We start from the raw sequence: 12460 nt of genomic DNA, 5'->3' as shown, positions 1-12460 counted from the left end.
TCACTTCCAGTTGAATAAACAGAGCATCAGTAGGGGGTGAGGGGTCTTTCACTCCAGCTCAGAAAGGAAAACACAGAAGGGACAAATTACTCACCATTTGTGTGCTAATTCCCAGGCAGTAGCAAGACCAGAATGACAGAGGCAGAGAGGTAAATGGAAACTCATTAGCACTCTAAACTACAGAAAATTATTGAGCACAGAAGGTTGGCAAAACAGGCTTAATGCAAAGCAAGTTCCCAGTAAGAATGCAGAGATAATCTGTTTAAGGGGCCCAGCAATCTGAGCTCAAACTCCAAATAGATTTTCCAGGTGGGCCCCATAGAGGGTTTCTGTCATTACACAAATCTTCTGTTAGGAAAGCAGGGAATTCTTGGTTGAGTAGGTTCAATTGCCTATGATTTAATCTATCAGTCATCTTTCCAGGCCTTCTCCTTTACTGGAAAGGTCATTTGCTCAACTACTTGAATCCCTTTTCTGGCTTTAGTGGCATCCAGTGAAAGAATGAAGGAGCATTACATGTAGTCCTGGCACAGTGTTTTCTTGTCAGACTTCAAATCCCAGCACTAAGCTTCCAGCTTAGGGGCCTGAGCATGGAAAAGAGGCTGGGTTCTGTCAGCTAAGCTACTACTATGCTTGGCCCCAGAGCCTCAGTTCCCTCTTGTATGAGATAAGGATGCTAGCCTTAGGTCCAAAAGCAGTTTCCTTATCCTGAACATCTGTAACAGGGGCTGGTTAAATGGGTATTGACCCCAGAGAAGCCTAGTAGCCTGAGTATCATACTGAACCTGAGCCAGTCTTCTAGGCTTAGCCATAAAGCTTCCAGTTACAACTACTAGTCAGGCTACATATGCTCTACAGGGCCTTAAAATAGAACTCCAAGACTCAGTGTCAAACAGTAGTACCAATTTAGCTTCTTGCTCTTTAGGTTCAAAATTATCAGGCATTAGAATTAACACTGATATCCAAGAGTAATATAAAAACAAATACATTCATTGACATAAGGTCTTGCAACCATGTGATAAGTGGCCATGTGCAATCAGGTTCTAGGAAGTATTATTCCCAGCATAGGAACAGAAACAAAAATTGAATATTAGAAGAGTCTGAATAATTTGATTCTGTTCATCTATCCCTTCCCTTCACTTTAATGACAGCTTCACTGTGTTAATTGTAGTAAAGGATAATGAAACTACCTATATTTAAGCAACAGATTTAGGCCAGGGGATCTTATAGTGGTTAAAGTACTTGCCTTGTATGTGTCCGACCCAGATTCAATCTCTAACACCATGTTATCTACCCCAGAATCAAAAGATGCAGTTTTGGAGGCTCCAAGAGTCACTGGAGCAACCCAAGTACTAGTGGGCCAAAGTAGCAGAGGTGTTTGGGCTCTTCCATTGAGCCAGGTCGGTCAAGAATCAATGAGTGTCCCTCAACCCTATGAGTAGCTCTGAGGAGGCCTCACCTTTTTAAAATTAGGTTTAAGAAATCATTACAGATTAAAATTTACTTGGCAGAATATTGAGGAAAGTTAACACACTGATGAGTTGGTGATGTGTGGAAAAATGTCAACCTCTAACAAGATAACATAGAGAAAATTACTCCATTTTGGTAGAGAAAAGACTACAGAAAATATTGTGGTCAGTTTTGAGAGTAAATTTTATGCTTTTCTGAATTTTTAAAAAGTTTTACAAAGTTTGTATTATTTAGGTGATAAAAATGTTAAGGCACATAAAAAGAAACAAGAAAGAAAAATATATCTATACAGGAGAAAGAAAAGGTTTGGATAAATGACATAAAGTTTCAAATATATAAGGATTAAATTGCAAAGTGATTACAATTGTTCTGTGACTTCAAAGGGCAGGGTTGAGGCCCAGGATTGGGCCAAAGGGAGACATAGTTTGGCTCAATCAAAGGAAAACTTTCTAACACCCCAGCCACTGTCTAACACAAGGACCTGACATTGTGCTGGCCATCAATAAACAGAGGTTTATTGTATGTGGTGAAATGAGTACAGTGGAATACATTGCCTTGGACAGAGTTAAACTCTGCCATTTATCTAATGCATGCTGTATTCTGGAGAAGGAAATACTGGAAAGACAGGAGTGAGAAGAGTTGCTAAAAGAACTGCAGTTCTAGCTTCTTTCAGTCTAATAAGGGTTCTCGCTAAATTTACCTCCTGAAGACAAGTCTTGGTTTGCAATGCACCACTGGCTCAAACCGATAGTGAACAGGAAAAGGAAAGAAAGATAATATTCCAAATTATTCTCTTGCAGTAAAAGATGTCAATTCCTTCTTTAAATTTTGGAAGTTGAATCATCTGTATATACATGTGTTTAAAAATGTAAAAAAGGTGAAGATAATTACTGACAATGAAGCAGATTAGAAACAAAATTGAATTGATCTCAACTATTACAAGAAACTTTTGGACTAATTCAAAATTTCAAACCAATACCAAGTTTCTCTCACACAAAACAGAAACAAGAAAATCAAAATTGATCACATACTAAAGCAGTTCTCACACTTTGTTAATAAGCAGAAAGTCTAGGCCAAATTTTGATGGCCATTGCCTGATCAAGGAACATGCAGCAGAAGAGAATGGTGTGGACATTGTTCCAATGTTTTTATAGCTGAGAAAAGAGACAAGACGTGTGCAGGAAAAGACAGACTCAAATAATTTCAACTGGCCCCTCATTCTTCTCAACCATCTTTGACTGTGTTCCCTTACTAGTTTCTCAGAAACAGCTCCCACATTTCCCTGGGCTAGATGCCAGGGTTACTTCTACCCAAATAATGTTCCTGCCCTGCCTCTGAACAGAACACCCTCTCCTCCTACTTCCTTGAGAAAACAGAGGCCTTCATGTGTAGAATTGCTCCAGTGCCCTCCCCTCCCCAAATTAGTCTACCTGGCCAACTTCCTTCCCATCCAACCCTCCCATTGAAGAGCAAAAGGTGCCCCCTCCTTAAAGGCTAATCCCTGGGCACAGCCCCACCTGCAATCCTTCAAAGAGACTTTCTTCTAGACCTGCACCTTGCTTTATTTTGTTTTGTTTTCTTTGGCAATTTCCAGTGGTGTTCAGGGACTATGCCTGATTTTGCACTCAGGAATCACTCTGGGTGGTACACAGAGGACCATATGGGATATTGGGGAATCACACCCCAGTTGACCCGGTGCAATGAAGGCACTTACCCATGTGCTATACCTCTGCCCCCACAATAGACCTGCACTTCTTTATACCAACTCTTTGCATTGTCATACAATGGCTGTTTTTTTATTTGTTGCAAAGCTTCTTCTGAAACTGGGTTTTCTTAACTCTCAGCATTCTCTATTTCGGTTTCTGTCTTTTCCCGTTGTTCTCTCTCTTTCTCTCTCTCTCTCTCTCTCTTTCTCTCTCTCTCTCTCTCTCTCTCTCACACACACACACACACTTTCTCTTATCTCCTTCCTTAGTTTTTTTCTTCACCCTTAAATATGTTGTAAGTAGTGTCTACAATCTAGATTGGTGTTTCTCAATCATTTTCCAAACACAAACCTCTCTTTCTACCTTGTTTTCCTTCTGTAGCCCTCCCATTCTCATATTACCATTTGGTCTCAGAGTCACAGGATGTTCCCCATCACTGGCATGATTTTCACCTATGACCACCTTGGAATATCTTGGTGACCCACAAAGGACTATATAGCCTCTGGATTAGAAACACTGCTCCAGGATTACACTTTTTCTAACTTCCCATTCAAATGTTAACCAGCTGCAATTAGGCCCTATCCTCAAACTAGTGAAAGAGCACTTCCTAAGTTTATCATTGACTTCATACCTGCTACATTCAAGAACTCTGGATGAAAAATTCTCGTTTTTGTTTATTATTATTATTATTTTTTGCTTTTGGCCACAACTGGCAGTGGTTAGGGACTACCACTGGCTCTGTGTTCAAGGGTCTTTTCTAGTTTTGTTCAAGGACCAGCATGCAGTGCCTTAGCTCAAACCAGGGTCAGCCATATGCAAGACAAATGTCTTAACTCTTATACTATTGATCCAGTTCAGAAGCTTCATTTCTGAAACTCTCATTATTTTCATCCTCTTTTTGGAAATTTTAATCTATTTTTGTTTAAATATATTTTTCTGTCCATTTCCTAAGCAGAATGGTTTTCAAATTAGCTTGATCATATTTACAAATGACCATGGCAAACTGGAACAAAAGTCAAAAGCAGAGTGTTTCAATAATCTGAATTCAATCAATTATGAAAAACTATCTTTTATTACACATTATGGCCTTCCCTTTTATGACAACAAAATAGACATTCTCTTTATTATGAAAATATTGAATGCTAGTTTATTTCTTTAATGTTCTTATTTCTCAAAATGAAATGCCTGTTCCATACATGTTATTTATTGAATGAAAGATTAAAAGTTTAATTTTCTTCATGTCATTTTAAATCCCAAGGTCAGTTCAAATCCCAAGAGTTCTCCCTTCCCCATAAATCTCCTCCTATGTACCTATTCCAGTAAACTAAAGTATGTGTATATATGTATGTATGTATGTATATTTGTATGTATGTATGTATGTATATTTGTATGTATGTATGTGTATATATAATTAGGAAGGCAACTCCTTTGATGTCCAGGGGCTATTCTAGGATTAGTGCTCAAGGGCTAGATCCAATAGTACTCAGAGGCCATGCACTACTAGAGATCAAACTCAGGCTTCCCATATAGAACTATACATGCCAATCTGAGCTCATTCAACTACTTCCATAGCCCACACAGTTATATTAGCCCAGTCACTCAAGCAAATAACCTTAGCCATTGAGTTCTGATGACTATGGTATTCTCCATTCACCAAATTAGTTTTCTTCATGCTCTCTACTTTTCAACTTGTTTCCTCAATTATTACTTTATTTGTCCTCATCACCTCGAAGACTGATAGTTTCATTGTTCAGTATAGCTTCTAGATAGATTCCTCTGTACTTTCTTGGCCTACCTTTTCTTTTCTTTTCCTTTCTTTTCTTTTCTTTTTCTTTTTTCTGGGCCACACTCAGCAATGCTCAGAGGTTACTCCTGGCTCTGCACTCATAAATTACTCCTGGTAAGTTTGGGAGACCATATGGGGTGCCAGAGATTGAACCCAGATCAGCCGCATGCAAGGCAAATGCCCTATCTGCTGTGCTATCTCTCTGGCCCCTGGCTTGGCCTTTCAAATCAAACCTCTTCATAGTCATCCTAATGTTCTTCCCAAAACACAGAGCTGACTATGTTCCTCTCCAATTTAAAAACTCCCAGGGATTTCTAGTCAGCTATGGCAAATATCTTGGCTCCTTTTTGTGGCAGTTGAAGATGTTTCCTTCCTAAGCCCAGTCAGTCTTTCCTGTCAACTGTATCCAATGCCCTGCCTATATCCTACACTAAAGCTCCTCTTGACCTACCCTTGCCTCTGTAGACAGACCTATAACCTGTATGTTTTCTGGGGTTTGGGGATTTCAATGGTCTAAATCCCACCATACATAGGGCTTAACATAGGGAAAATTATGAGTCACAACTAATAGCATGTCTTACTATGATTTCAGTAGGTTCCAACCAAGATTTAATGGAACAAAGGTATAGCAAATAAAGGAGTATAGTAAATGTTATGTGAAACACTTGTTTAAGTCATAGAACTAGATCAAGATATAGAAAGACTGCCACAAATGTACTGGGTCATGTTATATAATACATTTCTTTTTAACAATATATTTTATTTAACTATCATTGAGTACTTTGGGGTATATATCATGATCATTCAACATCTCTATAGCCTAATTATCACTTCTGGCAAAATAAACTACTGTTCTTACTGTGAGCTACTGTCACAAATTTTGACTATACTTGGGGCACCCAGTTTAGTCTGTGATTCATTGAGTCTGTGCAGTTTATGTCTCTAGCCATAGTCTCAACATGGTTCTCATCTCAAGTGGGAGAGGTATAAAAGAGATCAGGAGAATGGTAATGCCAAAAATATTTCATATAGAAGTTAACTGAGCAGGACTAGGCTTAAGGGGACAGAGAAGGTGGACTGCCAACTTGCAGAACTGGGACAAAGAAACTTAGTAAAAATAGAGAACATTTTTTAAACATTTATGTACTGTTTTAAGCTTTTTGCATAGATGAAGTTAAGCCTCACAAATAATCTTATGAGGAAGATGTAAGCCTCTCTGAAGAAAAGAGATTAAGAAATTTGCCTAAGTCAAAGACTTAACATTGAGGCTGTTATTTGAAATCAGACAGCTTCTGGGTTCTTAGTCCCTGAGCTACACTGTACTGCACTGTCACAAGGGTCTAGTGAAGAAACAGGACTGTCTAAAGAGAGGTGAACGCATAGGACAGAGGAATCTAATAGAAGAAGCTATCAATGCCCTCAGCTCCTTTATCTACACCTTTATCCTCTTAACTAACTCCTTTACCTCCTCTTTCCAAGTCTCTTGAGCCAGGACCCCAGTTGGGAGAGGGAGAATAAAAGAGCAGCATGGGGTCGTGAGAAACCAAGAAACCAGGGTCTGCTTTGAAATCCTCACCAAGGCCAGTTGCCAAAGCAAAACTATAAAATGGTAGCTGGAGCCTTTACCCTCAAGTCCAAATGTCCCAAATATGTCAAACCATGGATCCTCTCAGGTTGCTGGGACAGGGAAGTTTACCTTTGGAGAAAAGTTTGTTGCTGGGTCAGCTTTCCCCCTTGCATGCTTTGCTTCTTTATTCACCATTTGAGCTGAGGCTGTGACCCATGTGGTGCAGAGCTTTCAGGGCAGAACTCTTCGCAGTTCCCCATTTGCTCCTCATTTGGACTACAGGACATAAAATAACATATCTTGGGGAAGGAGTAAGGGAGGAGAAGAGGGTGCTTGGAAAGGTCACTTCAGTCACCCTCTTCCTTTTCATTTCAATCCACTTAGGTTCATCCTTGGCTTCTCTGGCCAGACTTTATAACCCCTCATCTCCCAGCCATTCTCCATTCCATACTGACCTTAAAATTTAAGACTACAGAGAAATGCTTAATTCTATTATCTTCCCTTTCATCTTAAGATCCTACTGGTTCTGCACAAGCAAACAACAGAACTTGATAATTAGTGACACTTCTCTTTCTAGGAGGGTGAGCCTAGTACACTAAAAAGAATAGCTATAAGCCACGCCCTCCAAAAATAGATTATAGTCCACAATGTTCCAGATACTGTACTAAACACTTTACTGCACTGAATTTGTTAGAGTGCCATGTGTGCTGTATGGAGCCAGACAAATGTTGGAGGGGACCAAAGGAAGTGCTTGACTGGTGTCCTATGCAAATGTTTAACATGGCCATCACCAGAGCTCTGTGGCTAGACTTAATTGGCCAATGATACAACTTCTTAACTACAAAATAGGGACAATTGAAACTTGGATCAGAGATTCTTATTAACTCTTGACTTAGCCCTCATTAGCCATTTGCATTATGCATTTACATAGAGGAGTAGCCATTGGTTCAGGACCTAATGGTATATTTGGGTTTCTGTGCAAAAAAATTTTAGAATTCTAAAAACTTGAGTCCCAAGTCCACTTCTGTGACCCAGGGAAAACTCTTAATTTCTCAAGTCTTAGTTTCCCTTCTGATACAATATGTATCAGAGTGCACAATCTATAAAATATTTTATTAACTTTTTTCCTATTACATAGTAAACCATAATAGTTGTCAGGAGAGAAATCACTTGTGTCTTCGTATTGCAAGATAAGCTTGACAGTGTTTTGTGGAACATTAAGTCTGCATATTTTGTATGTTTTCTCTTTGAAGTTTTATTTTATTATAAATAAATTTTTTAATTGGATCACCATAAGATACAGCTACAAAGTTGTTTATGACTTACTTCAGTCATACAATATACAACACCCTTTACCAGTGCAAATTTCTTTCCCTCATTGTCCCCAGTTTCCTTCTCACCCTTTCTCCTGCCTAGCCTAAGAGGTTTTCTTCTTTCTCTCTTATTATTTTCTTTTCTTTTTAGATGCTGTAGTTTGCAATATTGTTACTGATGGGGTATCATGCATATCACTTTATCTCCTTTCAGCACCCAACTCTTGTTCAGAGTAATGATTTCCAACTATAATTATTATAGTTGTGACTTATTCCTGTGGCAAACTTTCTACCATGGACTGATCTTTCTGGTCTTCTCTATTTTCTTTGGATGTCAATACCATAGTGTCTTTTTTTATAATCCTAAAAATGAGTATGGTCATTCTATGACTATCCCTCTCCTCTTTCACTCGTTTTGCTCTCTATATTCATTCATATATAAGCAAATTTCAAGATTTTAATTTTCCTAACAGATGCATAGTATTCCATTGTGTAGATGTCCCAAAGTTTTTTTTATCCACTCCTCTGTTCTTGAGCACTTGGGATGTTTCCAGATTCTGTATAATGTGAATAGTACTGCAATGAACATAGAATGAAGATGTTTTCAGTACTGTGCTTTTGGGCCCCTAGGACATATTCCTAGGAATGATATTTTGGTTCATATGGGAGTTGAATTTCTATATTTTTGGGGGATATCGATATTGTTTTATAAAAATACTGGATCAGTTGACATTTCCACCAGTAATGAATTAGATTACTTATCTCTCTTCACGCCAGCACTGATTGTTCTTGAAATTTTCGATGTGTGCAGATCTCTGTGGTCTGAGATGATATCTTGGTGTAGTTTTTATTTGCATCTCCCAGATGATTAATGGTGTGAAGCAATTTTTCATGTGCTTTTTGGCCATCTGTAGTTTTTCTTTGAGGAAGTTTCTGTTTATTTCTTCTTCTCACTTTTGGATGGAGTTAGATTTTCTTTCCTCTTAAACTGTACCAGTTACTTGTATTAAACCCTTATTAGATAAGTATTAGGTGAATAGTTTCTTCCATTCCATGGGCAGTCTTTCTATCTTTGTCATTGTTTTCTTTGAGAGGAGCACTGTTTTTCAACTTGAAAGAATGATTAAAAAACTGTGACTATTCAGACCTGAATATTTGGGTAGAATTGTTTCTGTAAATGAAGTGTGTGATCTGTCAAGAAAAAGTAGAATGTTGAAAGGCACACATTAATCATTCTGAGTTTAATAATTTATATTTCAAAGACATTTTAATGATGTTTGTGGTGACATTAATGTTTTTAAATGTTTTTTTAATTATTAAAGGAGTCAATTGGAAGCTCTCTCTTACTGGGTAGGTCAATATTTCCCAGGTAAAGAATGCATGATGTTACAAAATATTGCAAGGAAAATAAAGTGCAAGATATAATACCAGTTGTTGGGGGGGCTATTTCATACTTAGGTATGGATCTTCTTGGAGATCCCTCTATGTCTAAGAATGCTCATCTTATTGAGCTTTTATCTCTGACCATAGAACAATGGGTTTTAATGTAATAGCATACAGGAAGTTAATATGATTTGAAATCAACATCGCAAACAAACATTACAAAACTACCACTTGTGAGATTTAGGTGTAGTATTAGAGAATATTCACAAAGCATTATTCTTCTATTGCTGCCATAACAAATTATCTCTAAGTTAACTTATACAACTCACATTTACTGTTTAACAGCTCTATAGGTCAGGAGTCCGTATGGGCTCAATTGAATTTTCTGCTTAGGATATGAAAAGACAGAAACCTTCTAGACTTGAGTCTTATCTGGAGATTATGGGGGAAATTATCTGTTTCTATATTTATTCAAAATGTTAGAACAATTCAGAGCAGGTTGTAAGTCTGATATCCCTATTACCTTGTTTACTGGTAGTCAAAGGTCAATCTGTATTCCTAGAAGCTGTGGGGTGTTTTCATGTGGTCCATTCCATTTTCCAGCAAGCCATCAATGGTACATCAAGTATTTCTCACTTTTCAGGTATCTCTGACTTCTGTTTCTGCCACTAGCTAGAGAAAATGTTCTTTGAATAAACTAACTTTGAAAGTCATTTGATTTAGTTATCTTTCAATAATTACTCCTTCCCAAATAGTTGACTTAAAAAACTAGGAAGAAGCTTATATGCATGAGGATTATGTGCATGAAGCCCTGATTTCAGTGTGGTTTCACTAAAAAAAAGTAAATAATCAAATAAAAGTTAAAAATTAAATAATATTTGAATAAAAATTTGTACATATTGCAAGTAATTGACATGATCATGACAATAATAACTCAACACACTTATTCTCAAAAAGCAGATATTTATACACAATAACTGTCATTTGGGAATCATTTTAAATGCCTGCCTTAACAAACTGTTAAATACTCTTTCTCTGACTACATATATTTTATGAGATTGGCTTTCCTTTATATACTTTATGTAAAACATATTCTAACAAATTAAGTTCAAGAACATAAGTCAGAAACAATTATTTTCATTGAGCCAGATATTAAGAGATTAAAAAATGATATTCAACATTATTTGTCTTATTGGTTTCTATCTTGTAAAATTATTTCATATAACATAAAATTTATTTTAATATAATATATTTTAATTATTACTTATATTAAACTTGTTATATTATTTATCAATGGAAAATTAATAGTGAATTGCTATTACCTAAACATAACAGCCCTTCGGAATTTTCAATACTTTAATTAATATATTTTATTTATATATATATTCCAATTTGTCTTTGTGACAACATGTAAAAAGATGCATAAATTCATTTATTGTACAGTTTCATGGATCTTGACCATTGTGTAGAATTGTATAATTAATCCATAACAATTCTAAGACACAAAGTAATTTCTATACCATACCACTGTACTCAGTGCCTTTCTGCATCCTAACCCAGGTACAACCCAAGTTACTCTTTTCTCTTCTCCATTCTTATAGTTTCATCATTTCAGATGTATTATGATCAACACTGTAACCATGATGTTTAAATAACATAATTAAAAAGAATCTATAAATATAAACAAATATTAAGATGTCTTTTGAGTCTAGGTTCTTTTAAGTCAACACAATATATCTGAGTTTCATCCTTTTGATTATTCAGTAGTATTTTGTTCTACAGGTATAAGTTTATCAATTTACTACTTGAAAGAAATTTGAATCATTAACTTAATAATTCTGTTGTGGGGAAATGGATACATTTGGCAGTATTCATGGTTCTGAACTCAGAGACCACGCCTAGTATAGCTTGGGGAACCATATGGGCTGCTAGGGATCAAACCTAAATCAGCATTGTGCAAGGCAAGAGTCTTACCTGCTGTACTCCAACCCCTACTAAAATTCGTTAAAGTGGTATTTTTGAGAGGTGGTAGTAACAAATGGAGATAACATTTTCACATGAGAGCCTAGTAGGTAGATTAAAGCGCTATACTTTGTGCATAAGATTGAAAAGACTTACAGATGAAATGATATGTAGAGAATGAAAAAAAAAGAGAAAAAGTAAAATTAAACCTAATATTCTAGCTTACACAACTGGCTTTCTATCATGTTAAAGACTGAGCAGATTGATTTTAATTTAAAAGGGCTGAGAATATTTTGTACATAGTTTAAGACAATTTTGAGCCATTCGAGCAGAATTATACAGTGATCTGAAGTTAAAAAAAATCTGTACTGAATGGAACAATTGGGATTTATTAGGATAATTGAAACCATGGGAGATAAATGAAAATTCTGAGTGGGAATTCAGAATGAATAGGAAATAAGACCCATGTCAGTGTCTTGAGAAGCACCATATTTAAGGCTCTGTCAGAGGATAAATAACTGAAGAAAAAAGAGATAGGATGAGCATCAAGGGAGTTACACCCCATAGGTTAAGAAAAGAAGACAGTTCAAAAAGATAAAATCATGTGGGGTGCTGGATGCTACCTAAAAATCAGAGAAGCTGAGTACTGAAAAAAGTCCATTATCCAATTATATTGATGGCATGTGGTTTATTTTTGGCCTTGGCGAGAATTTGGTTTATTAAAAAGGCTAGGATGTAATATCATTAGTTCCTTTTCTGTCTTCTATCCTAGTTCCTCATAGATGCCTGCCCCTTTGGCATTAGAATTTTTTATATTCTTCCTTCTAGTTTCCTATTTTTCATATCATTATCTGTGTCTTCTTTGGGATCTTGTTTTATTTATGTTTCTCTTAGATTTTCTTCTTCAAAGATTCCTCTATTACCTCTTCTGCTCTCTTCCTCAACACATTCCTTCTTATACCCTTATATTACTTCCTTTATATTTTATATTTTATATATATTTTATATTTTTAACTAGATGCCGCTTTTTCTCTGTCATGTTTTTCTCTCTTCTTTTACTCAAATCTCCATTCCCCAAACTAACCATACACTCTTGATATCATCAGGGATATTAGCAGATGACTAAGGTGCCTCTAGGTTCAATACTGAGGAGTCATATTCTTTGGCTTGATTTCAACAGGATCTGACAGTTCCCGCCTATAAAAAACAAAGTGTTAGAACCTAGTCCTTGAGTGATTGCCAATCTGGTAACCACATCCTGCCAACACAGTGC

The 12460-nt window shown here is 36.6% G+C and overlaps 2 protein-coding genes across 3 annotated transcripts in view; one reads left to right on the top strand and one right to left on the bottom strand.

Annotated features, from left to right (window-relative positions):
- The window catches only part of VAMP7 (vesicle associated membrane protein 7), a 1102798-nt gene that overhangs the window by 650031 nt on the left and 440307 nt on the right, over positions 1–12460 (bottom strand). The gene's annotated exons all lie outside the window — the stretch shown is intronic.
- Positions 1–12460, top strand: part of CLDN2 (claudin 2) — a 28625-nt gene that overhangs the window by 6658 nt on the left and 9507 nt on the right. The gene's annotated exons all lie outside the window — the stretch shown is intronic.

The sequence above is a fragment of the Suncus etruscus genome, chromosome X (assembly GCF_024139225.1).
Source record: "Suncus etruscus isolate mSunEtr1 chromosome X, mSunEtr1.pri.cur, whole genome shotgun sequence".
Lineage (NCBI taxonomy): Eukaryota > Metazoa > Chordata > Mammalia > Eulipotyphla > Soricidae > Suncus > Suncus etruscus.
Note: the sequence above shows the minus strand (reverse complement) of the source record. Positions and strands in the feature narration are given on the sequence as shown.